Consider the following 300-nt stretch of genomic DNA (forward strand, 5'->3'; position numbering starts at 1 on the left):
TTGAAGTGTGGATAAAAACTATTTATAGCCATAGGTGTTTAACACAGTACTCATGGACAATTATATATTGCAGCAGTCGTTTTATGGGCGTGGGAAACATTTACTCGTGGAAACAACCCCACTTATATAAATCAGGCACACCAAGCTTAACAAACCCGTGTGAAGGCTTATAACACCTCAGCTCAATGGGAGCTTAGTATTAGTGAGCAAGTTCGTTGGTCGAGAGATATAGATCTATGTTTGTAAATGAGAACAAAAAAAGTAAAAAAGAAAGGAATATAGTAATTTAGTCCGTTTCCG

This window comes from Liolophura sinensis, chromosome 5 (assembly GCF_032854445.1).
Source record: "Liolophura sinensis isolate JHLJ2023 chromosome 5, CUHK_Ljap_v2, whole genome shotgun sequence".
Lineage (NCBI taxonomy): Eukaryota > Metazoa > Mollusca > Polyplacophora > Chitonida > Chitonidae > Liolophura > Liolophura sinensis.